Below are 24,951 nucleotides of genomic sequence, written 5' to 3'. Positions count from 1 at the left end.
ATCTAATCATCTCTAGAGCACAGATTACTTGATCTAGATATGTCAGAGTTGAGCTTTCCATTTTTCTAAAGGTCATTTTGCAAACGAAGTTTCTTTAAATACAAATAATGATGATGATTTGCAAAAGATGATGATGCTCCAGCACATCCTAGTTATTTGCTTCTTTGTCACTGATGATTCTTGTTTGGGAGGTTTAGGTCTGTCCCGATGTACAATTCTTGACTAAGTTTACTCTCCTCTCTGAATGACAGAGACGACACTGGTATTTTTCTTGCTTTGTCTCTACAGCTGTTCATAACTGATGTGATTTTTTTTTTTACTTGAACACTTAGTAGACCCTTTTTAAAGCTGGCATATATGTTCTCAAAGGAACTCATTATCTGCAAAATTGGCATTGTGGAATATTATTTCTAAAGGAACCTTTCCAATTTTCTCCACTAAACTTCATATATATTTCATGAAAATTTGTGGAAAAAGTCAATAGACACAGGACAAAGATGTATTTTAATAAGATAAGCCCAAGTAAGATTAAATTAATGCATTTTGGTTCCTTAGTGCTGGTTTTAGGTGTACAGAAGCATCCATTTACCGGTGAAATCACATTGCCCTCCCAATTTCTACAGTACCAAAGCTGGGCTTTTTTTTCTACTTTTCTATTCTTTTGCTTTTGTTTTCCCCTTGGTTTTTGTCACTTATTCATGTAAGAATTGTCTGGAATTTATGAATTTGATGTTTTAAAAGAGCAAATTGTTCGGGTACTACATCAACTAAAGAAAAATGAAGAAAGTTTTTGTGAGTTTCTATTGAATCAAATTTCTGTTTGAGGATAGGTAGATGGATGGATGGAAAGTTGGACGATAAGGAGGCAAATAAATAGTTGGCTGGATGGATAGATAAATAGACAGACCTTCTGCCTATTTAAGGATCACACCATCTAATGGTGAAATATACCTATGGATGTGAGTGTTGCTGAAAAGGTCAGTGATGGTTTGGCAGTCCCAATCAGAGCACCTAGACGTTCACTATCTGTCATCTGAACAGGAAAAGCAACTCTCCAAGAGAAAGCAGCTGGTCTTCAATATCATGTTTCTCCAATTTTTGCCACCAAAACAAAATGAAGGACAACTGTGCCACTTGGCTTACAGACCCTGTTGTGCCCTTTCACCAATTACATGGCTAGAGGCGAAGTTAATAGAAACTTGGATTGTTTTTCTCCCACATAGGTTTACTTTCCAAGAAGCATTCAGGTGATTTATTTGACATTTGTATTTATATCCTGTTTCCTGCTTCAACCCAGAAGTAACTCTTCTTTATAAGAGCAAATTTACATTTAAACTGAATCTCTTTCACTTTAGTCATATAGGACTCTCTTCACCTGACAAATAACTTCTACAACTGCCAAGTCCTTGGCCTGTTCAATAACCTATTGAACATAATTAAAAAGACTTTGCTTGGATAGTTTTTTTTATATAACCTAGCATAGTTGTGCTAACTTCTTTCTAGCATTTTTATATGCTACTTTACCTCTCTGTTGGGAATACTCTGAATCTCACTACAGCTAGAAGATCAGAGGTCAGATATAGTAATAGTCCCAGATTTATTTCCGTTTTGCATATCACATAGTAGACACTTCAGTCGACCAATGATATTTATTGAGTGCTTACTATGTGCAGAACACTCTACTAAACACTTGGGAGAGTACGTTACCACCGAGTCGGGAGACATTCCCTAATGACAACGAACTTACAGTCTAGAGGGGGAGGCAGACAGTAATATAAATGAATAATTTATGGATCTGTACCTAAGTGCTGTGGTGTTGAGGGTGGGGTAAATGACAAAAGTGAAAAGGGTACAGATCTGAGTGCTTAGGTAGTTGACACAGAAGAGATAATTGGGGAAAAGTGAGCTTAACTGGGGAAGGCAGGGAGTTTGGTGGCCTGGTGTATATGGATGGGGAGGACGTTCCAGCTCAGAGGAAGAACATGGCAGCAAGATAGATGAGAATGGGGCACAGTGAACAAGCTGACACTAGAGGAGTCAAGTGTGTGGGTTGAGCTGGAGTAGGAGATCAGTGAGATAATGAGGGGGCAAGCAGTTGGTGGGAGACATTGAAGTTAGGGAGAGTTGCTTACAAGTCCAAAACTGAGCTCCTTATCTTCCCTCCCAAACCCTGTCCTCTTCCTGACTTCCCTGTCACTGTGGACGGTACAACCATCCTTCCCGTCTCTCAAGCCCCCAACCTTGGTGTCATCCTTGACTCATCTCTCTCATTCACCCCACATATCCAATCCTTCACCAATGCCTGTCGGTCTCACCTTTACAATATCGCCAAGATCCGCCCTTTCCTCTCCATCCAAACGGCTATTGTACTGGTACAAGCTCTCATAATATCCTGGTTGGATTATTGTGTCAGCCTTCTCTCTGAGCTCCCTTTCTCTTGTCTCTCCCCACTCCAGTCTATTCTTCATTCTGCTGCCCAGATCACCTTCCTGCAGAAACTCTCTGGGCATGTCACTCCCCTCCTTAAAAACCTCCAATGGTTGCCTATCAACCGCCACATGAAACAAAAACTCCTCACTCTGGGCGTCAAGGCTCTCCATCACCCTGTCCCCTCCTACCTCTCCTCCCTTCTCTCTTTCTACTGCCCACCCCGTAGGCTCCGCTCCTCTGCTACCCACCTCCTCATCATCCCCCGTTCTCGCCTATCCCGCCGTCGACCCCTGGGCCACGTCTTCCCGCTGTCCTGGAATGCCCTCCCTCCTCACCTCTACCAAACTAACTCTCTTCCCCTCTTCAAAGCCCTACTGAGAGCTCACCTCCTCCAAGAGGCCTTCCCAGACTGAGCTTCCCCTTTTCCCTCTGCTCCCTCTGCTCCCTCTCTCTTCCCCTTCCACCGTCTGCTACCTCCTCCTCCCCCCCTTCACCTTCCCTCAGCTAAGCCCCTTTTCCCTCTGTTCCTCCCCTGTTCCTTCCCCTCCCCTCAGCACTATGCTCATTTGTATATATTTTTATTACCGTATTAATTTTGTTAATGAGGTGTACATCCCCTTGATTCTGCTTATCATGATTATGTTGTCTTGTTTTTGTCCATCTATCTCCCCTGATTAGACTGGAAGCCCGTCATTGGAAAGTGATTGTTGCTATCTGTTGCCGAATTGTACATTCCAAGAGCTTAGTACAGTGCTCTGCACATAGTAAGCGCTCAATAAATACTATTGAATGAATTGAATGAATGCAAGTCTTCCCAGAGATAAATTTAAGGGGAAAATGAAAGACAAGGCAAAACTTAAGTAGCTAAGAAGTAGTAGAAATAATAGTAGTGGCAATAGTAGAGGTAGAAACAGTAATAGTAGTCACTGTACTACTACTATTAATAACAATAATAATAATAATAATGGTATTTGTAAAACACTTACTATGTTCAAAGCACTGTTCTAAGTGCTGGGGGGGGAGGCTACAAGGTGATCAGGTTGTCCCTCGTGGGGCTGGCAGTCTTACTCCCCATTTTCCAGATGAGGTAACTGAGGCAGAGAGAAGCGAAGTGACTTGCCCAAAGTCACCCAGCTGACAAGTGGTGGAGCCAGGATTAGAACCCACAACCACTGACTCCCAAGTCTGGGTTCTTTCCACTAAGCCTAAGCCATGCTGCAGTACTAGTAGCAGTCACAGTCATAACTGGTAGAAATAGTAGCAGCAAACAGAGCTTATCTCCTCCAAGAGGCCTTCCCAGACTGAGCTTCCCCTTTTCCCTCTGCTCCCTCTGCTCCCTCTCTCTTCCCCTTCCACGTCTGCTCCCTCCTCCTCCCACCCTTCACCTTCCCTCAGCTAAGCCCCTTTTCCCTCTGCTCCTCCCCTTCCCCTCCCCTCAGCACTGTGCTCATTTGTATATATTTTTATTACCCTATTTATTCTCTCTTCTCGCCTATCCCGCCATTGACCCCTGGGCCACGTCCTCCGGCGGTCCTGGAATGCCCTCCCTCCTCACCTCCGCCGAACTGATTCTCTTCCCCTCTTCAAAACCCTACTTAAAACTCACCTCCTCCAAGAGGCCTTCCCAGACTGAGCTCCCCTTCTCCCTCTACTCCCTCTACCCCCCCCTTCACCTCTCCCTCTTTTCCCCCTATTTCCCTCTGCTCCTCCCCCTCTCCCTTCCCATCCCCTCAGCACTGTACTCGTCTGCTCAACTGTATATATTTTCATTACCCTATTTATTTTGTTAATGAAATGTACATTGCCTTGATTCTATTTAGTTGCCATTGTTTTTACAAGATGTTCTTCCCCTTGACTCTATTTATTGCCATTGTTCTTGTCTGTCTGTCTCCCCCGATTAGACCGTAAGTCCGTCAAAGGGCAGGGACTGTCTCTATCTGTTGCCGACTTGTTCATTCCAAGCGCTTAGTACAGTGCTCTGCACATAGTAAGCGCTCAATAAATACTATTGAATGAATGAATGAATTTTGGTAATGAGGTGTACATCCCCTTAATTCTATTTATCATGATTATGTTGTCTTGTTTTTGTCCGTCTGTCTCCTCCGATTAGACTGTAAGCCCGTCATTGGGCAGGGATTGTCTCTATCTGTTGCCAAATTGTACATTCCAAGCACTTAGTACAGTGCTCTGCACATAGTAAGCGCTCAATAAATACTGTTGAATGAATGAATAACAGCCTTGATTGAGCCCCTGCTGATTGCCAGCGCACAGCACCAAACACTTGATAGAATACAATAGAAGCACAAGACAGGTTTCCTGCCCTCAGCGAACTCCCACTCTGACAGGGGAAATGGACTAGAAATATTTACATGTGGAATCAGAATAAATAGAATGAATATTCTATTTCATATGCAAATGTAGATAAGCATAGAGGAAGGGTAAAAATGAATCAATACATTAAGGTTACCAGCTGAGTTCTGTAAGGCCCACCACCCTACAGAGGGGACCCCCAACACTCCTACTGGATAGGCAGTTGGGCACAGACAGGGAACAATCGGGTTTGTTCCTGTTTCCAGGTCCCTAGAAGTGTGAAACTCATGAGAACCAGGAATTATCTCCAATCCCTGTCCAGCATTCCCAAAGGAATCCTACCTAGAGCCCCAGCCCCCTTGAGGTTTTCAAATGGAGACTCTCATGGCTGTACATGAGAGAGGTCTGGTATGAGGGTCATCCTAGAATGCCTCAAGGGCCAGCCATCTCAGATGATCAAGGGGTATGTCCAAGGTGCCTTTGGGTCCCTTCCTAGACCAAGACTTTGAGCTGCAGCTCCTATAGTCCATGAGTGAGTGAAACCAGCTCTGTTTCTCCACAGGCCTCCTTCTCAACTCCTCCACTTCCAACCCTGGCCTTATACTTCACCTTCCTGAAATGACCATCCTTTAGAAATTGCCACACATCAACCCTCACCATCTTCAAAGCCTTTCTGAAATCCCACCTCCTTCCAGAGACTTTTTCCAGGAAGCTCTCTTCTCCCCAAGTCCCATTCTCCCAACTATTACAGCACTTTTGCAGCCTCTCAGCATTTATATGCAAGCACAATCTCCTATATCACTTGAGTATGTAGTTTACATACCCTGCTTATTAATACTACTAATAATAATAATGGCAATTGTTAAGTGCTTACTGTGTGCCGAGCATGTTCTAAGCGCTGGGGTGGATGCAAGGTAATCAGCTTGTCCCATGTGGGGCTCACATTCTTAAGCCCCATTTTACAGATGAGGTAACTGAGGCACAGAGAAGTTAAGTGACTTGCCCAAAGTCACACAGCTGATCAATGGGGTGGAGCTGGGATTAGAACCCATGACCTGTGACTCCCAAGCCCGTGCTCTTTCCACTAAGCCACATATTCATCCACAAATAGCTATTTCCCCTCTTCATCTTCTCTGTAAATTATTTTGTGCCTACCTCCCATTGGATTTTAATCTCCTTGAGAGCCAGGGTCATGTCTTCAACTTCAGTGCATTCACTTAGCCTCAATCTCATCTCTCCACCATTGACATATTGCTCTTGTCCTCCTGCTGCGTGGAACTCCTTTCCACTGCCCATCTGATAGACCACTGCTCTCTCTAACTTCAAAGCCCTTCTGAAATCATATCTCACCCGGCAGGCCTTCCCCAGGTTATGTCTCATTTCCCTATCCTACATTCCCCTTGGCAGCCACTTCAGCACTTCTTCAACATCTAAACATTTAATAATAATAATGGTGGTATTTGCTAGGTGCTTACAATGTGACAGGGATTGTACTAAGCACTGGGGTGGATACAAGCAAATAGGGTTAGACACAGTCCCTGTCCCACATGGAGCTCACAGTCTTCATCCCCATTTTACACATGAGGGATCTCAGGTCCAGAGAAGTGAAGTGACTTGCCAAGGGTCACACAGCAGATAAGTGGGAGAGTTGAGATTAGAACCCAAGTCCTCCTGACTCCCAAACTCAGGCTCTATTCACTAGACAGTGCAGCTTCTCTAAGCAGGATTCCTAATCCCCAAAGCACTCATGTATGCATCTTTACATTGCTTCCTCCTACCATAATTTGTTTGTGTATCTTCTTTCTCAGCTGGATCGTAAGCTGCCTGAGGCAGGGCCCATGTTTACTTATTCTTTTGTTTTGACCCAAGTGCTTAGTACAGTGCCTTGTACTCAGTGGGCACTCCTTAAATATTATTGATTAATTGATTGATTGACAGTATAGGGCCCTGAAAATAATAGACACTTGACAAATACAACTGATTGAATGATTAAACAACTGAAGTCGATTGTCTATGGTATATGTAAGTCAATGAGGAATAAAGCCTCCACCTCCAATCAGTCTTGTCTTATGTCATTGAGTCATTTTCGACCCATAGCGACGCCATGGACATCTCTCTCCCAGAATGCCCCAACTCCACCTGCAATTGTTCTAATAGTGTATCCATAGAGTTTTCTTGGTAAAAATATGAAAATGGTTTACCACTGCCTCCTTTCTCACAGTAAACCTAAGTCTTCGCCCTTGATTCTCTCCCATGTTACTGCTGCCCAGCACAGGTGAGTTTTGAGTTGTAGCAGATTGCCTTCCATTTGCTAACCACTGCCCAAGCTAGGAATGGAATGGATATACCTCTGCCTGACTCTCCCTCCAGTAGTCAAGACTGGAGAGTACTGGGAGCTCTCCAGGTGTGATCCTAAGAGGGGCTCCAATCAGTAGATAGCTGCAAAATCAGCTCTTGGAACTACATTGAAAAATAGAGCACTATTAGAGAATCAGTTGTGATTTGGGGGTGGGGAGGGATGTGATATGTCTACCTGGAATTCTGCAATACCCTTTTTCATAATATCATGGGAAGAAGGATTTAGATTCCAAGTTGTGAATTATGACTAATGTTACAATTCTATCCATAATAAAGAGATATTACCCTACAATGAAAACAAAGTACTGACATAAAGGAAATGGAATCAGCTCTTTCATCAAAATAGCTTGGCGTGTAAATCACTCTTGTCAATGAATGTGCAGTAAGAAGCAGTAAATTTTAGACACTGACACATTTCTGAAAATATTTTTCCAGATCTAGACATGTGCTAAATGTATGTATGTGTGTGTGTGTGTGTGTATGTGTGTGTGTGCCTGGTGTGTTGTTTTCTTGCATTTATTTTTTCTTTTTTATTTCCTCCTGCCCCAGACATCTGCATATTGATTCTCAACAGTTTAAAAACTACACCAATGCCAAATGGTAGTAAGTCAGCAATTCTTGATGGGTCTGAAACAGTCACTCAACATTTCATTTGGGCATCCCCTCTCTCTAGCACCAATCTCTAGTTGCAGTTTGGACATTGTGATGAGATATAAAAGCACCCAATAGGTTCATATACATGTGTATGTATGCCTAGCCTTCATTTTCCAAAATGATGTTACTGTGTTGCAGTAAGCATTGCTGGTGAGCTGACTGCATCTGACGACCTCATACTTGAAAATAATCTCCAACCATTTGATGCTGAGTATGGAATGTACGTGGAACTGATGAAAAAAAATTAAATGCTGAATGTGTCTTTGGGAGTAACTCCAGTCTCACAGTCATATAGGAGACTAGACACTGTAACAACTCTATGGACCTTTGACATAATGTAGAGTTTGATCCCCCATTATTGCCACACTTAGGTTTTCAATCTGCTAAAAGTTAGGCTAGTATTTGTTATTCATTCATTCAATTATATTTATTGATTGCTTACTATGTGCAGAACACTGTACTAAGTGCTTGGGAGAGTAAAATATATAAATGGAGAGACACATACCCAGACCACAACGAGCTCACAATCTAGAGGGGGAGACAGACATCAATATAAATAAATAAATTACAGAAATGAACATAAATACTGTGGGCTTGGGAGAGAGGGTTGGGAGAGGGGACGAATAAAGGGAGCAAGTCAGGCTGATGAAGAAGGGAATAGGAGAAGAGGAAAGGGGGGCTTAGTCAGGGAAGGTCTTTTGGAGGCGATGTACCTTCAATTTGAGGAGGAAGGGCATTTCCAGGCCAGAGGGAGGAGGTGGGTGAGGGGTGGCAGTGAGGCAGGCAAGATCAAGGTACGGTGAGAAAGTTAGCATTAAAAAAGAGAAATGTGCCGGCTGGGTTGTAGTAGGAGAGTAGCAAGGTGAGGTAGGAGAGGGCAGGGTGATTTAGTGCTTTAAAGCCAATGGTGAGGAATTTTTGTTTGATGCGGAGGTGGTTGCGCAACCACTGGAGTATCCTGAGGAGTGGGGAAACATGTTCTGAACATTTCTGTAGAAAAATGATCTGGGCAGTAGAGTGAATGGACTAAAGTGGGGAGAGATGAGCCTGGGAGGTCAGCAGGGAAGCTGATACAATAATCAATACAGGAGGAGATAAGTGATTGTATTAACATGGTAGCAGTTTGAATGGAGAGGAAAAGGTGGATTTTAGTGATGTTGTGAAGGTGGAACCAGCAGGATTTAGTGATGGATTGAATATGTGGGTTGAATGAGAGAGAGGAGTCAAGGATAACCCCAAGGTTATGGGCTTGTGAGAAGGAAGGGTAATGGTGCCATCTACAGTGATGGGAAAGTCAGGGGAAGAAAGGGTTTAGGTGGGAAGAGAAGGAGTTTTGCTTTGGACATGTTAAGTTTGAGGAGACAGGAGGGCATCCAAGTAGATGTGTCTTGAAGGCAGGAGGAAATACAAGACTACAGAAAGGGAGAGAGATGGGAGCTGGAGATACAGATTTAAGTGTCATAGGCATCTCCATCTACACTCACTCCCTTGGTGAACTCATTCACTCTCGTGGCTTCAACTATCATCTCTATGCAGATGACACATAAATCTACATCTCTGCCCCTGTCCTCTCCCCCTCCCTTCAGGCTCGTATCGCCTCCTGCCTCCAGGACGTCTCTACCTGGATGTCTGTCCTCCACCACCTAAAACTCAACATGTCCTAAACTGAGCTCCTTATCTTCCCTCCCAAGCCCTGTCCTCTTCCTGACTTCCCTATCACTGTGGATGGTACAACCATCCTTCCCGTCTCTCAAGCCCGCAACCTTGGTGTCATCTTTGACTCAGCTCTCTCGTTCACCCCACACATCCAATCCGTCACCAAGACCTGCCGGTCTCACCTTTATAATATCGCCAAGATCCGCCCTTTCCTCTCCACCCAAATGACTATCTTACTGGTCCAGTGTCTCATAATATCCCGGCTGGATTATTGTGTCAGCCTTCTCTCTGATCTCCCTTTCTCCTGTCTCTCCCTATTCCAGTCTATTCTCCATTCCGCTGCCCGGCTCATCTTCCTGCAGAAACGTTCTGGGCATGTCACTCCCCTTCTTAAAAACCTCCAGTGGTTGCCTATCAACCTCTTTACGAAACAAAAACTTCTTATTCTAGGCTTCAAGGCTCTCCATCACCTTTTCCCTTCCTACCTCTCCTCCCTTCTCTCTTTCTACTGCACACCCCATAGGCTCCGCTCCTCTGCTGCCCACCTCCTCACCATCCCCCATTCTCGCCTATCGCATTGTCGACCCCTGGGCCACATCCTCCCGCGGTCCTGGAATGCCCTCCCTCCTCACCTCCGCCAAACTAATTCTCTTCCCCTCTTCAAAGCCCTACTGAGACTCATTTCCTCCAAGAGGTCTTCCCAGACTGAGCTTCCCCTTTTCCCTCTGCTCCCCCTGCTGCCCCTCTGCCCCCACTTCACCTCCCCTCAGCTAAGTCCCTTTTCCCACCCTTTCCCTCTGCTCCTCCCCCTCTCCCTTCCCCTTCCCTCAGCAGTGTGCTTGTCTGCTCATTTGTATATATTTTTACTACCCTATTTATTTTGTTAATGAGATATACATCCCCTTGATTCTATTTATTGCTATTGTTTTTGTCTGTCTGTCTCCCCCGATTAGACTGTAAGCCCGTCAATGGGCAGGGATTGTGCCTATCTGTTGCCGATTTGTATATTCCAAGCGCTTAGTACAGTGCTTTGCACATAGTAATCACTCAATAAATACTATTCAATGAATGAATGAATAACGGTGGTAGTTGAAGACATGGGAGTGAATAAGTTCTCCAAGAGAGTGAGTGGAGATAGAGAATAGAAAAAAAGCCAGAAATGAATCTTGAGGGATCCTCACAGTTAAAGCTGGAAGGCAGAGGAGGAGCCCATGAAGAAGACTGAGGATGAGCTTCCAGAAATATAAGAGTACCAAGAGAGGACAGTGTCAGTGAAGCCAAGATTGGATAATGTTTCCAGATGAAGGAGTCATTGACAGTGTCAAAGGCAGCTGAGTGGTCAAGGAGGATTAGAATGAAATAGAGGTCGTTGGATTTGTCAAGAAGTACAGAAGTACATCATTAGTCACACTTGAGCGGGCGGGTTCTGATGGAGACGGAAGCCATATTGGAAGGAGTAAAGGCTAGATTTAGAGAAGAGGAATTTGAAACAGCAGGTGTATAAAACTCATTCAAGGAGTTTGTAGAGGAATGGTAGCAGGGATATGGGCTGATAACTGGAGGGAGCCATGGGGGCCAAGGAGAGTTTTCTTTTTTAGACTAGGGGAGACATGGGAATGTTTGAAAGCAATGGGAAGAAGCCTTTGGAAAGTGAACAGTTGAAGATGGTTGTTAGGGAGGGAAGAAGGAAGGGTACAAGTATTTTGATAAGGTGAAAAGGAATGGGGTTGGATATGCAGGTGGAGGGTGTAGATTTTGAGAGAAGGCAGGAGATCTCCTCTAGAAATAATGCTGGGATAGATGGGATATTTGAAGAGGGGAAAGTTTTCTATTTAGTTTTCTATCTCTTTGTCTAGGAAACACAGACCAAAATTCTGCATCTACATAGCTTTACTCTTCATCCAATGAGTTATCACCTGGTACTTGCTCTGTTTATAACACAGGTGAATTATTGTTCTCAGTCTCTTTGCCTTAAGTCTCTCCCTGCTCTGAATCACACTAAAGGCTGTTGCACAGGTCATGTTCTTAAAGGGTCATTTGACACACTTTTTTCTACTCCTCAAACTCTCCTGGTTTCTGTGCCCATCTGCATCATGCAGTAAGTCTCTAGAGTTGGCTTCAGAGTCCGCAACTCATTCAACCTTACCTACCCTCTACTTCCCAAGTCATTATCTTTCTTCCCATGCGAACCTTCTTTACCTCACTCTCAACTCTCCCAACTCCTTCCCCTTGATCACACTTTTCTCCAGTTTGGAATTCCCTCTCTCTCCAAATCAGATAGACCACAGTTCTCTCCATATTCAAAGCCCCTCTGGAATTGTTATTAAAACTGTCAGTGATAATAGTAATTATAATGGCAATGATAGTAATAGTAATAACATTTTAAGCACTTTCTATGTTTCAAGCATTATATTAAACACAGGGGTAAGATACAAAATAATTGGGCCGGACACAGTCCCTGTCCCACATGGGTCTCAAATTCTTTCAGCAAGATTTACCAAATTAATTTCCAGAATGCTTGATTGAATAAACCTAACAGCCATGTATAGCATTAATAGTTATGTACTTATTTATTTATATCCCTCCTTAGAACTTTTGTGTATATATATACACGAATATATATAATGTTTAGATAAGAGCAGACAAAATAAATAGTTGAATGTACAACTGAATGTGTATATATATATATATATATATATATATATATGTCTCTCATGTTAGAATATAAGGTCTTGGGGCACAGGAAATATTCCACTTCTTCATTTTGTACTTTACATGTTGCTCCCTCTAAACACTTGATAAGTAATATAGCTACCACCACCACCAATCAATTGTATTCAGTGAGTGCTTATTGTGCACAGACAGTGTACTAAACACTCAGGATAGTACAACATGACAATATAACATATAGATTCCCTGCCCACAGTGAGCTTACATTGTAGAGGGAGAGACAGATATTGATATAAATAAATTACGGATATGAACATAACTCCCATGGAGCTGGGAGAGAAGAGGAATAAAAGGAGAAAGTCATGGAGATGCAGAAGGACAGAAAGGAAAGGACAAAAAGGAAAAGAGGGCTTAGTAGGGAAGGCCTTGGAGGAAATGTGCCTTCAATAAGGCTTTGAAGTGGGGGAGAGTAATTCTCTGTCGGATAGGAGAAGGGAGGGCATTCCAGGTCAAAGGCAGGGTGTGAGAGAGGGGTTGGTGGCAACATAGACAAGATTGAGAACAGTGAGTAGGTTGGCATTAGGGGAGTGAAGTGTGTGGGCTGGGTTGTAGTAGCAGAGATGCCAAGTGATGTAGGAGGAGGCAAGATGGTTGAGTGCTTTAAAGCCAGTGTTAAGGAGTTTCTGTTTGATGAGGGTGGATTGGCCAGGAGGTCAGTAAGGAGGCTAATACAGTAAACAAGGCAGGATAGGGTAAATGCTAGGATTAACGTGGTAGCAATTTGAATGGAGCAGAATGGGCAGATTTTAGCGATGTCTTGAAGATTGAATCGAGAGGATTTAGGAACAGATTTAATATAGGGGTTGAATAAGAGAGAGGAGTCAAGGATAATGCTAAGGTTATGGGTTTGTGAACCATGAAGGGTGGTGGTGCTATCTACAGTGATGGGAAAGTCACGAGCAAGACATGTTAATTTGGAACAGGACATCCAAATAGAGCTGTTCTGAAGGCAGAAGGAAATGTGAGACTGCAGGAAGGGAGAGAGATCAGGGCTGGAGCTGTAGATATAGTAGATGTAATATTACTGCTACTACTACTAAAAGCATGGTATTGTGCATAGACCACAGGCCTGGGAGTAAGAAGGACCTGGGTTCTAATCTTGGCTCCGCCACTTGTCTGCTGTGTGACCTTGGGCAAGTCACTTAACTTTTCTGAGCCTCAGTTACCTCATCTGCAAAATGGGCCTTACTACTGTGAGCCCCACTTAGGACAACCTGATTATCTTCTCTCTACCGAGCTTGGCATGTAGTAAGCACTTAACAAGTACTATTATTATTTTTATTACTATCATTGCTGCTCTAGCCCTACTATTTCTACTACTGCTGCTGCTATGTAGCAGAATTTGTTGGCAGATTTAAGTTCCATGTTGTCCTTGATATCCTTTGATTGGGTGTAGGGTGTCCTGGCACATTACTTCCATTCCCTTTAGACCTGTTGCCAGCAGAAAACAGTGAGGTGATTCTGAATGATAAACATGTGCCTATCATCTTAATAATGATAATAATAATAATGATGGTATTTTTTAAGCACTTACTATGTGTGAAGCACTCTTCTAAGTGCTGGGGGGAAGCGGGATGATCAGGTTGTCCCACGTGGGGCTCACAGTCTTAATCCCCATTTTACAGATAGGCAACTGAGGCACAGAGAAGTTAAGTGACTTGCCCAAAGTCACACAGCTGACAAGCGGCAGAGCTGGGATTAGAACCCATGACCTCTGACTCCCAAGCTGGTGATCTTTCCACTGAGCCATGCTACTTCTCTTGTGTGTGACTCGAAGCTACAGCCTCAAGAATTGTAATAGTGGTCATCGCACACAGACTCAAAAAAAAAAAATGTCCAGCTTGTGTCCCTTCTATGGGAAATGGTGGCAAATGGTACTTCTGTTACAAATACTATTTCTTCTCTTCTTCTCTGTACCAATTTGATTAATACAGCCTGAGTCAGCAACATTATTTAGCTGTTACACTAATAATAACTCCTTCTGGATGTGAAGACAGTAGACCCAGACAGTGAGTTCAGGATTCTCTGTGGGCAGAGATTGACTTGATGCTGTAGAGGGCACCTTTAACAGGAATGAGCAACATCTAGGTTTCTGCTGCAGAGTCAGATTTCCTTTCTCTTTCCCATCTTGAGAGGAGCTCTCAGCGTGGAAGTAAGCAGAACAATGAAAGTTTTATCCCATGTAGCATTTGGGGAATCTCATCAGCAAAACAAAGTTTTAATTAATGCTGGGTAACTTTGAATATTTGGAAGTCTCTTTTCTGGAAAATGCTGGGAAATAAGGATCGTAATATTTTATTTTGCCTGAATCATTAAAAAGAGAGAAGCTAGAAGCTTTGTGCAATTAGAAATCTTTTATACTATTTATGCTGGGAGGGAAAATGTAAAATCTGTTTCCAGCAATATTCAGTAAACTAAAACAGTTGAGCATACACAATTTTCTGTTGTTTCTGCAAAGAGATAATTTGTTGCAGGAAAACTCATTTGCTTATTTGGAGTAATTACTGCTTCAGATACAGTAGAGATTAACATTCAAGGGCGAGACTGAAAGAGGAAAGATGAAATGCTTCACTGTTGTATTTACTGTGTAAAACATAAAGTGGGAATTGATGAAAAATGTGCTTGAGTACACTGTGTGAACCAAGTGATGAACTGGTATTTATTTGCCATCTGGATCTTTAGCAGGTTTGTAGTTTTGATTTTTTTTTTTCATTTTTCTTGTCAGGAAAATGGCACCTTCGGTACCATCATGCTCCAATCATCTGTTTGTTAGACCTCTTGCCTAAATGAATTATTGAAAACATAGTGAAGATTTTATTCTACCTGAAGTACTAAAATAGAGAGTCATGTACTTAATGACTCCACATATCTGTGTCCACAAATCCACCTCCCACATTGAAATCCCTGGGGTTTCAGGTTTGCTGGCTAGATTTTAGCAATTGAACATTGATTGCTCTATAACCTGAAGTTTTGAGCTCATAATTTCTGCTCACAATCAGCAGAGTTCCTGCTGCTCCTTCTGCCCTTGTTTCTTGACAGTAATATGTCTAGTGTATTACAACCTCCAAAATGTCTTATACTTAATTGTTTCTCATGTAGACACCACATTATTTTCATCTATTCATCTAACGGGTTCCAATCTGACTCCCTGAAAAAACAACCCTAACTTTCTCACATCATCAAAATTGTTTTAGCTCCTATCAAAATAGTGCTGGTATAAAAAGCCTGCCAGAAAGCAATAACTGGTAAGATGAATTTCCTTCATCAGTCACCATTTTTATAAGACATATAACCATTGTGAAATAATAAAAGTTAGTGCTTTGTACATTACATTGCAACCAATGGGCACTCAATAAATACTAATATTACTATTACTGATCTTTACCATGAACGGCATAAGAGTTCTCAGCCTACGTTCATAAATTCTAACAAAAAGGTCATTTTTATGTCATGTTTGCAGAGCCCAGTTTCACAAGATCCTTTAGCTTCAGGTCTAGTTGTTTGCTCATTTTTGGATTTTGTTTTTTGCTGGCATTCTCCCATCTTCCCCATTCCCCACTTCTGACCTTTCACACTCCTATCCTAATGTCCTATGCAAGCAAGAGTACAGACATACACACACAAACATGCAGACCCACACTCAACCTCACTCCTTCGACTTTTTTCTCTAGGCGGCGTTTTCCCCTGCCTGGACATATCTTCTTTTCTTCAGCCAGACTCAGTTTCTCTGTTACTTGTTTTATTTATCAGGGGCCTTGAAAAACCAGCACAAAATTCAGTAGTGGACACATTTTGTTTGATTTGGAGGTTTTGTTTGGCTTTGCCAGTCTGCCCTCTCTCCAGAAGTAAAACACAATTTTATTTTTTACCTATTTGATATAACTTATAACTCTGCCTTGGAGAAGAAGCTATTTACCATGGTTTGAAAGAGAAGCTAAAGGAGGCTAATTTCATCATTATCTTAATGCAGGGGTTATCTTAAACTAAACCCTCCTCCCCAGCTTTTTCCCCACTTAAAGCTCTCAGGCAGCACATGACACCTGACTTCTGTTAATCAAATCCTCAGTGTGGCCCTGACTTCCTTAAACCTCAATGGCTTTAAATACTAATTTGAAAACCTTGACCTTTATTTTTTATGTTGCACTCATTTTCCATTTGTGGTACTAGTTATACCCAAATTTTCATCATTATCTTGTTTGGGAGTGGGTTCATCCATGGTCACCAAGCCTGCCTTGGATTTGGTGACCAGTGGGATCTTGGATCAGGTTTCTAATTATATATCTTTCTTGAGCAGCACTAAATATGGGATGGGGTGGCTGATTTTGATCCTTGTTTGTGGTTATTTTGCCAAGTTGCCCCATTTTCTATCTCCTGAGGGAAAGTCCTCAGTGTAATCTAACAAAGAGGGACAGTGAAAAGTTATGCTCCATTCATTTTATGGCAATACAGGTCTTGTCATAATCAATGATAATCCTTCTCATGTGAGGTGGAGTTTAGCTGCTAGATATTTGTAGGCCCAAGGAAAATACTCAGCTGCTTCCAGTGACAATAGTAATCATAATAAATGATTGATATTCATTATGTATTCTTATGTGACAAAATATGGTGTTTAAGCAACTGTGATAAATAAAAAATAATATGGTCTGGATATCTTCCCTGTCCCACAGTCTGAGAGAGAGAGAGAGCAGGAATCTTATCCTTTTGATGAGGTTTTTTCTTTTGTACTAGATGCTGATATTTTCTTATTAGATTATTTTCCACTTTGGCCCTTAATGTGGATGACTGCATTTCAAGTTGACTATCTATATGGACCTTTGGCTCTGAGAGGTTGATTGTCCATGTGGGAAAAGATAACAGCATAAAAGATAACAGCATCTACCTTGTATTTTAGAATGGGAATATAGTGGAAGAAAAAATGGAAGGAGCAGAGTTGGAGAAAACAGGGCTGTGATCCTAAAGATTCTTTCGCTCTCTCTCTCTCTGTGTCTCTTTCTGTCTCTCTCTCTCTCTCCCCTCCTCCATCTGGTGTAAGTTACCACTGAACTTGACCACTGCTGGTGTTTCTTTCTCTGTATCCCTAGTCCTCAGTGGAAGTATTTTCCAAATTCAACTTGTATTCTATACAGAAAAGTGTCACAATTTATGAGAGTATCTAAATTCATTTTTCCATAGATTTTTGCAATTTGGCCTTTAAGCAAGGAAAGATTACATAAAAGTTTATATGAAATTTATAAATCTTGTACCCAAATACTGTTCTGGGAGACATTTACTTCTCAGCTTATCTTTTTTCTTCTTATTAGACTGGTAGAGCCAGCATTTCAAGTCTGCTGTGAAAGGTTGGCATTATATGGCAGGAGATATATGGTCTGCATTGAGCTTGGGAAAAAAAAAATGAGTTGTTAATTTTGTAAGAAAGTTCTTCTCAATTAGACTTTGTTTCAAGTTCCCAGTTTTGAATTCCCTCAGACCACAAAACAATAATTTGCTGTATAAACAGAAACAGTAGGGTTCAAATCTCTTCAGCTGCCCCCGTCTGTCAGAAACTGCCTGTTCGTTAGCAAAGCAAAAGACTTGGGGAATTTCTGCAGTTTATTTAGGTTTAAATTACTTAATAAAACTTTGTGCAAATCTCTGTCCGGGAGTTAGTGACATTAAAGTTTGTTGCCTCCGATGCTTGTTTGCAGCTTTAGCATCTTGCAAATTGGAACAGTTTTCAGAGCATATTTATCTGAGTGTTGCTAAATAGTAATTGTTTCCTAATCCTTGCATTCTAACTAACTCATTTGACTGGAACTGGAAAATGCTTTGTAGATACTCTCCCAAATCACACAGCTGAAACCCATTCCCCAAGTCTATATATAATCAAATCCCTTCCCAAGCTTTGAATCCTGGCAAGCATATGGTTAACCATCCATATTAGAAAGAATCTCAGAGCTGCCTAAGGCATCTCACCCACAGGATGAACAAGGTGTCTTCACCAACTGTGAGACTGAATCTACCTATAGGACATGCTGGTTCCACATTATATTATTAAGAGCTGAAGGCTATCGGTTTATTCCTCTCACCTCTTGGGCAAAACTAGATTGCTGTTCCCTGGAAATGAGGTCAGGCTGCCCATACGTTCTCTTAGGTGGTGCCGGGGATTTACTCACTTGAACACCTTTTTAAGATGAAATTTGATGAGCTCAGGGTTAAGGTTCTACTCTTTGTTCAACCAAAAGAGCATTCTTTATTAATCCAGCTATCTGTTCTTTAAGCACAAATGAAGTAACTCAATAAATACAAAAAAACCCCTGCTATTTAATTTTGGAAGTAACTATTTGGTTTTACATAAAAACATCCCCCAAAGGATTTTTAAGGGGAGTTAATGTACTTAATAGTACACTGGTGGAAATGCATGAAAAGCTTAACAGGAGCCAACCACCCTATGAGCAAAACAATAAAAAGATTTATTAGGCTAAAGAATATACATTGTCATGCGGCACACAAGAATTAAATATTTATATCCATTCACTAGGGTAATAAAATTGTATTCAATTATGTCACAGACACTACCTAATGATTGTTGAGAACTCTGTAATAACACAAACTCATAAAAATACAGTATAAACAATGCTAGAGGAAATTATGTGAAAATAGCCTCTGGCCCATGGAAAAAAGTTGCTTTATTTAAAAATAATTTGAAATTGTAGGGTTTGCTGAAAGAAAGTTTAAAAGTAGGCAGACTTATATAACCTACTCCAAACCCCGTAACATTCCCCCTGTCATTTTTTCTCCTGCTACCGGAAGAAATAGGTGGTGTTGCATTAGAAGTCCATCATGGATCACAGTGGCACATAGACTGTCCCTCCACTCAGAACATTTTAGAACTACTGTTACTAGAATTCTTACTTGTTTTATTGCTACCCCCTTTCCTCCCCTCATTATCACTGGGCCTTTTGGGAAATAGAGTAAAAAAGGCAAATTCCATTATCCTTCATAGTTTTAATTCATGAACAGTTATTTTTCTATCATAGCTAATAGTAGGATTCCTGCTGGTGATGACATAGCCGGTGGTTGTGACAGTAATAACAATAATAGTTTCAAGCCACAGAAAGCAAGGGTGGTCATTCATCAATAGCCCTTCTTTCCAGGCCATCCTTAGCTTTGTAACAGCACATGTACTTTCATTAGGACTTCCCAAATGATCTGGGGGTCAAACCAAGATGGAAGCATATTATATTCAGACGTCTTATTCGCTTGCTAAGCGGTCCACTGGGCTTTCAGGGTTTGAGAGCTTGAGGCTGATATTTGATTTCATCATTTCTGATATAGAAGCAGTTTATTCTTCTATCTTATGGAATGGGAATTTATTAAAGTCAGTAATTCATTATTATAAATTTATAGTGAGGAGCAGCATGGCCTAATAGAAAGAACTCGGGCCTGGGAGTCAAGAGGGCCTGGGTTCTAATCCTAGCTCTGCCAGTTACCTGCTGTGTGACCTTGGGCAAGACACTTCACTTCTCTGTGTCTCATTTTCCTCAGCTGTTAAATGGAGGTTCAATATCATTTCTCCCTGCTACTTAGACTGTGAACAACATGTGAGACTGGGATTATGTCCAATTTGATTTACTGGTATCTATCCCAGCACTTACAATAGTCCTTGACACATAGTAAGTGCTAACAAAACGCCATACTGATAATATAGTGCTATTTTGAATTGTTACTGTAGATGAAAGTAATGTGCCAGATTAAGTATTAAATAGTTGCCTCTATTTCTTTACTGTACTTTCCAAATGCTTAGTACAGGGCTCTGCACATAGTAAGGTCTCAATAAATATGATTGAATGAATGAATGACTCGTATTTATTGAGTACTTGGGCTGTACAGAACACTGTCCTAAGTGCTTGGGAAAGTTCAGTACAAGTCCCACAAGGAGCTTATAGTCTAGAAGAGGAGAAAACTATTAAACCAAATTACAGATAGGTGGTGTGTCAAAAACCTAAGAGTATAAGTGACACAGAGGAAAGGGCTTATAACATTGCTTTACACACAGTAAGCACTCAATAAATATAATAATAATAGTAAAAGGGTGAATAGGGTGGGGAAATAAGGAATGAGGGTAGGTTGCTTGGAGGAGATGTGATTTTAATAAGGCTTTGAAAATAGGGTGAGTGGTAATCTGTCAGATTTGAAGAGGAAGGGTGTTCTAGGCCATAGGGAGGATGTGGGGAAGGGTTTAACAGTAAGACAGACAAGATCAAGGTGGTGTGAATACGTTGGTCCAGACTGTTGGTCCAGACTTCCCAGGCTAAACCCCACTTTTCCTCATCTCCCACTCCCTTCTCCGTCACCCTGACTAGCTCACTTTGTTCTTCCCCCTCCCAGCCCCAAAGCAATTACCTACATATCTGTCACTTTATTTGTATTGATGTCTCTCTCCCCCACCCTAGACTGTAAACTCACTGTGGGCAGGGAATGTCACTAGTTATTGTTGAATTGTGCTTTCCCAAGCTCCTAGTACAGTACTCTACACACAGTAAGTGCTCAATAAATGCAATTGAAAGGAATGAGGAAATGCACAGCAACATGGGTTGTAGTAGAGATTAGCCAGGTAAATTAAGAGGAGGAGAGCTGAGGGCCTTAAAAACCAATATTTAAGACTTTTTCTTTGATACAGAGACAGATGGACAGCTGGTCAGTTTTGAGGAGTGGGTAGTGGTGGACTGATCACTGTTGTAGAAAAATGATCTGGGAGGCAGACTGAAGTGTGGACTGGAGAGGGGAGAGACAGGAGGCAGGGAGATGAGCAAGGAAGCTGATACAGTAGTCAAGGCGAGTTAGGATAAGTACTTGGATTAGCATGGTGGTAGTTTGGATGGAGAGAAAGGGCAGATATTTAGAGATGTGCTGAAGGAAGAATTGATAGGATTGCTGACACTAAAGAAGTGTGTTGAATGAGAGAGGCGAGGGGAGAATAATGCCAAGCTTACAAGACTTGGGAAATGGCAATGTCTACAGTGATAGGGAAGTCTAGGGGAGGACAGGGCTTGGGTGGGAAGGCGAACAGATCTGCTTTGGATTTGTTAAGTGTGATGTGTCAGCGGTACATCAAGAAAAGGTGTCCTGAAGCCACTATTGAATGAATGAAAGGAGGGAAGATTGTTTACTTTTGTTTGTTTGTTTTATTTTTAGATGGCACTTGGGGGGAATTTTAAGTAATGGGAATGTTGGCTAAGATCACTGCTCAAAAGTCTAGTTTACTAACCTGGGACTCAGGACATAAAAGCACTAAGGCCAAAATTGTTTCTTGGTTTAGTAAAACTTTTATAAAGCCTGGCATGCAGCACAGATAAAATGGTTATTCTCTGATCCTTAGGAAAATAATTTCTCCTCCTGGGTCATATCCTCCCAGTTACCACCTCAGCACTTTTGCATTAACTCAACCCTTATGCATTCACGAGCACCCTAGTACCTTGGGACATAGTGATTTACATATTTGACTAATTATTTAACCATACATTTATCTACTTATCTCAGATAAATCTATCAATGCTGCTGAAAAGGAGAAATAAGGAAGGTGGCTTCCTGCACTACAGAATAAGCAGAACTGATCCTCATGTACACTGTCTGTGGCTGGAATTTTGCCTCAGGTCCTTGGTTTCTGTATGTACCTCAAATCATACCTGAAGGGTGGTGGAATTTCTTCTTTCTCTAGTGTCCTCTCCCAATCAATCAATTTTATTTATGGAATATTTACTGTGTGGAGAGCACTGTACTAAGCACTTGGGAGAGGACAGTGCAACAATAACAGACACATTCCCTCCCCACAACGAGCTTACACTCTAGAGGAGGAGACAGAAATTAATATAAATAAATACATTACAGATATGTACATAAGTGTTGTGAGGCTGGAAGGAGGGATGAATAAAGGGAGTGAGTCAGGGTGATGCAGAAGAGAGTGGAAGAATAGGAAAGGAGGACTTAGTCAGGGAAGGTATCTTGGAGAACATGTGCCTTCAATAAGGCCTTGGAGAGGGGAAGAGTAATTGTCTGTCAGCCAAATTGTACTTTTCAAGCACTTAATACAGTACTCTGCAAACAGTAAGTCCTCAATAAATATGACTGAATGAAATGAAGAGGGACAGTGTTATTTGCCAGAGGCAGGACACGGGCAAGTGGTAGGCGATGAGAGAGATGAGATCACAGTACAGTGAGAAGGTTTGCATTGGAGAAGTGAAGTGTGCAGGTTGTGTTGTAGTAGGAAAGGAGGAAGGTGGGGTAGGAGGGGGCAAGCTGATTGAGTGCTTCAAAACTAGTGGTGAGGAGTAGACCTTGAACTTCTCCCAAGTTCATGGTGGACCTTTCCAAAATGCCATTGAAAAGGACTGGATGCTTAAACCAGATTCCAGCAGTGGTTTACCTTCTAGAAAGCACAAACCCCAACCATTATGCAATAGTGTCATTTCAAGTCACACTGTGTTTTCCAGAATATTCAGTTGATATTCTTCAGTAGTCAAAATAGGAGCACTCTGGATAGGATTTTGCCTGTAATCAAAGCCAATACCTTGGTATTGTCACAAGAAGCAGCATGGTCTAGTGGAAAGATCCTGTGCCTGGCAGTCAGAGGACCTGCGGTCTAATTTCAGTTCTGCCACTTGCTTATGTGACCTTGGACAAGTCAAGTCATTTGCAAAATGTGGATTCAAGTCCTGTTCTCCTTCCTACTTGAATTGTGAGCCCTGATTATTTTGGAGTCTGTGGAGTCTGATTATTTTGAATATATCCCAGTGCTTAATACAGAATTGGCAATCAATCAACCAGTGATATTTATTGAGTGCTTACTGTTTGCAGAGAACTATTCTAAACACCTGGGAGAATACGATATAGCAGAGTTGGTAGACACGTTCCCTGCCCACAGCCACAGTGAGCTTCCTCTCTAGATGAAAGATAATCAGATTGGACCCAGTCCATGTCCCACATGGGACTCACAATCTTAATCCCCATTTTACAGACAAGGTCACTGAGACACAGAATAGTTAAGTGACTTGCCCAAGTTCACACAGCAAACAAGTGATGGAGCTGAGATTGGCACATAATTAGCACTTAACAACCACTACAGTTACTATGTTCAGAACCATTCAATTTTTTAGCAGTATGTGGAGAAGTTTTGGGTTTTGTGGTGGTCTGGCTAACCCTCGTCCTCATCTACTTTATCGTCCCACACACGTTCCTTAACTTGATACCCATGTCTCGACTCAGTTTTCTATATGTGTGTCTCACATTTGAGTCCTGGAGTGCAGCCAGGTGCCTCTGATGACATACTTATTTCGCTGCAAATAGACATTTTATTTCAGAGTCATTTCTGTCAAACAAGGCTCAGTTCACTTGGCTGTCCCCAAAGACTTGCCATCTGCCTGGTATCCAGTATCGGGTGTATGCACAGCTATTGAGTTGCAATTCTGTACCTACAGCCAGGTGTCCAAGGAGGATCTCCCACTCATCCCATCCTACAATCAAGACAAGAGAGAATGAGGTAATCTCCCTCTAGACTGTAAGCTCATTGTGGCAGGAAATGTGACTAACAACCCTGTTATACTGAACTCTCCCAAGCACTTAGTTCAGTGCTCTGCTCACAGTAAGTACTTTTTAAATGTGATTGATTAATAATAAAGTGAATTGACAGGAGAATATTCTTCCCAATTTCCAATTGTCAGTTTAGTAGCTGATTGAAAGATCCAGGCATCAACCAAACCCTCTGGTTTCTGCTGAAGGGAAGCAGTTGGGCAGCTATAGGTTAAATCCATTTGAGAAGTTATTGGGTCTCTATCCCTATCTGGACTGTAAGCTCATTGTTGGCAGGGAATATATCAACCCACTCTGTTATTTTGTACTTTCCCAAGTGCTTAATGCAGTGCTTTGCAGAAAGTAGGCTCTCAATAAATGCCTTTGATAGATTGATTGAAGCATAATTATAGTGGATGTGCAAAATCACTTCTTGTCCCGGAGTGAGACATAATTGTATTTTCAGACAGGGTGATCTACTTGTGGTGTGCCATTATCAACTGTGTAACTTTTGTAAGGAAAACACAACATCCTCTCACGGAGAGGGATTAGTATAAAATGAATGATTCATGCTCATTTATGTATGTATTGTACTTTCTGGGAAACTTCTACTTGATTTGATTGGAAACATTAAGCAAACATATTGTTACATCATGGTTAAAAAGCTGGGTTTGTTTTATTTCTACTCTATCCAGGACTAAAATCTTTGGAATGATATTTTTGACATGCTGCTGTGAAGAAAATATTAACATAATAAACCCATTTCTGATCTTTTGCCAGCTCATAATTTCCAGCTAAAAGTCATATTTGAATTTAGCCCATTTATTCCTATGTACAGTCTTTGCAAATGTTTTGTTATTGTTGTTATTTTATTTTTGATATTTAGTAGGTGCTTACTTTGTGCCAAAATTGTGGTAAGTGGTGGGGTAGATAATAGGATACAGATTCTGACCCAAATAGGAATCACAACTAAGAGGGAATTGATCAATCATATTTATTGAGCACTTATTGTGTGCAGAGCACTGTGTCCTTAGAGTTTAGGAGAGAGTTGGTAGACAATTTCCCTGCTCACAAGGAACTTGTAATCTGAAGGGGGAGACAATCATTAAAATAAATTACAAATATGTACATGAGTGCTGTGGGGCAGATGGTGGAGCAAATAAAGTGTAGAAATTGAAGTACAAGTGTGATGCAGAGGAAAGAGATGGTGGGGGAAATGTGAGCTTAGTTAGGGAAGATCTCTTGGAGGAGATGTGATTTTAATGAGGC

General features: G+C 41.6%; 1 protein-coding gene and 1 non-coding gene across 3 annotated transcripts in view; one reads left to right on the top strand and one right to left on the bottom strand.

Annotated features, from left to right (window-relative positions):
* RBFOX1 (RNA binding fox-1 homolog 1) overlaps nucleotides 1-24,951 on the top strand; it is a 1,878,609-nt gene that overhangs the window by 941,056 nt on the left and 912,602 nt on the right. The gene's annotated exons all lie outside the window — the stretch shown is intronic.
* LOC114809720 lies at nucleotides 7,026-7,162 on the bottom strand. The gene has a single exon (XR_003757497.1). It is a non-coding gene; the product is annotated as a small nucleolar RNA SNORA7 (small nucleolar RNA).

Source organism: Ornithorhynchus anatinus, chromosome 2 (genome assembly GCF_004115215.2).
Source record: "Ornithorhynchus anatinus isolate Pmale09 chromosome 2, mOrnAna1.pri.v4, whole genome shotgun sequence".
Taxonomy (NCBI): domain Eukaryota; kingdom Metazoa; phylum Chordata; class Mammalia; order Monotremata; family Ornithorhynchidae; genus Ornithorhynchus; species Ornithorhynchus anatinus.
Note: the sequence above shows the minus strand (reverse complement) of the source record. Positions and strands in the feature narration are given on the sequence as shown.